Raw genomic sequence first — 2,365 nt, 5'->3', positions numbered from 1 at the left:
ATGGGGGAGAGAGAGAGAGAGAGAGAGAGAGAGAGAGAGAGAGAGAGAGAGAGAGAGAGAGAGAGAGAGAGAAACAGAGAGACAGAGAGAAACAGAGAGTGAGACAGAGAGAGAGAGAGACAGAGACAGACAGAGAGAGGAGGAAGAGAGAGAGAGAGAGGCAGAGACAAAGATGGGGGAGAGAGACAGACAGGCAGACAGACACAGAGACAGACATAGAGACACCCAGACTGAGAGCACTCATCAAGCAGCTTAGGGTAATTACAACTAGAATAGACTTTTGTTCTCAAAGATTCTCAAGCCCTTTCTAGCTGATAAATGAGTCTGTCTAGTTTGGGTTTGTATTGTTGAGATGCTATATGGCCCAAATCCTTGACAGAAACTCTGCCACTCTGGAACTTTTCAAGTAACAAGTAACAACATCTTCCAGCTGATCTGACACTTTCACCAATATTTTCTCATGCCTTTCCAATGTCTTCTCAAAGGCAATAAAGTCATGTAAGTATATTAACACATCCAAGTTGTTTGTACCTTCAATCACCTTCTTAAGTCTTTGAAAAATGATCCCACTAGTGAGTCTTTGGGGTATATGTTCAAACAGAGAGAGTATTGGCCAAATGAAAACTGTCTTCTTGTCTTCCTATGCCTTAGAAACCTGATGGTGTTTACTCTGCAGGTCTAGTGAAAACCTCCAGCTTCAATTCATGCATGTCATGGTGGTCCATATCTGTTCTTTTGTTCAAAAATGTGAAGTTGTCCACACACATCAAAATCTTACCAATCTTCTTCTTCCTCTCTTTGGATGAAGCATTTGCAGTTTAGAGTTCCATATGGATGTCTCTAGTAGATCATTAGGATAGATTCTGCCGCCTTCTGTATCTGAGACTTCATTGTTAAACTTTTGCAAAGTTGTAAATCATTGAGGTATGTTCTGTCCTTTGTTTTTTGGGCATCTTACATCTCACTCATTCAGTGAGAATTCACCAGTCTTCATGCTGAACTTTTCCCTCAAATGATCCTTTCATTTCTTAAGCAAAGAAGAATGATCAGAATAAAATTTCTCTAGATCTATTCTCCAAGTGGAAGAGTCAATGGTCTTTTTATACTTTGTTATTAGTGGCTTCTGTATTTCTTGACACCCCTCTCTCCCCCTCCCGCCAAGAGGCATGAAGTATCAAGGTATCTAGCTGTTGAATTATTATGTGTTGAAGGAGCTGGATACAGTTGCAATAAATTCTGACACACTAGAGATGCTCCACTGGATCTGAAGATACTAGAGCTAGTGTTCACCTTCCTTCTGACACTCACATTTACTTAACCAACCCTAAATTCATATGAATATAACCTAAATAGGGATGGTCTTCACCCAAATCACAGAGAAGGGGAAGTTCCTCTCTTCTTTTTTATCCTTTTCCCAGTTCAATTCATGGTGCCTGGGTTGTGTAAGAACTATTTTTGATCTTTACTGTTTGGTACCTTCTGGGTATATCAGGAATGAGCATGCAAGAAAAATAAAGACTATCTCAATCTGACAGTTTTTAAAGAGGCAGCCTGTTCCATCTAAGTAGTCCATCAAAGGAATATGCTCCCAGACATGTAGCAGAGGAACAAAGGAAAGCAGAATGCTTCATGTTAAGTGAGGCTCATGCTCAGAGCAAACCTGCTTATATCACTATCCTCCTCCTTCTCTTCTTCGTTATTATTCTCCAGTAAGCTGTGGCTCATCTGAGATTTCCATTTGTTTCCCATCCATTGCATCTTTGGCTACCAGCTTTTCAATTCAAAGCAAAAAGAGAACTAACTATTCTTATGAATAGGTACTGATAAACTAAACGTAATCTTCAAATTTCTATATTTTCTTTCCAGTTTTTGCACACATTTTCATGAAGTAACCTTAGGGTCTTATGACTTGAGGCCATATGCAAAATCAAATGCAGGTCCCTTGAGACTTTCTACTAATCACCTCTGCTTTTCCATTTTAGTTCTTTGCCATTGTTGTAATGTTTCAGAATCTTGTTTTTTACAGAGCCAAAATAGTTCTTCCTTAACAGGACATGCATGTTTTCCTGAAAAGGTTCTTAACTTGGAGTAGGGAATTCCTCGAATATACACTTGTTAATTCACCATCTCTATCATCATCTACTATTAGCCTTACATGCATCTCATGGTATCTGCAGAAGAAAAAGATATTTTCAGGAAAACCTTGAGTTTTCTTGTGTTTTTCTCATTATCAGTAGGTAGAGATTTAGTGACTAATTTCCATACAATCTCTCCAAATCTCATTTTCCCAGGGATGCTAAAATATACCCCCTGCTCTTGCCTATTGATAGCGTACAAACAAGATTTTGTTTGCATCATTGAAAAC

This window comes from Antechinus flavipes, chromosome 2 (assembly GCF_016432865.1).
Source record: "Antechinus flavipes isolate AdamAnt ecotype Samford, QLD, Australia chromosome 2, AdamAnt_v2, whole genome shotgun sequence".
In the NCBI taxonomy this organism is placed as follows: Eukaryota; Metazoa; Chordata; class Mammalia; order Dasyuromorphia; family Dasyuridae; genus Antechinus; species Antechinus flavipes.
This window is presented reverse-complemented; position numbering follows the sequence as displayed.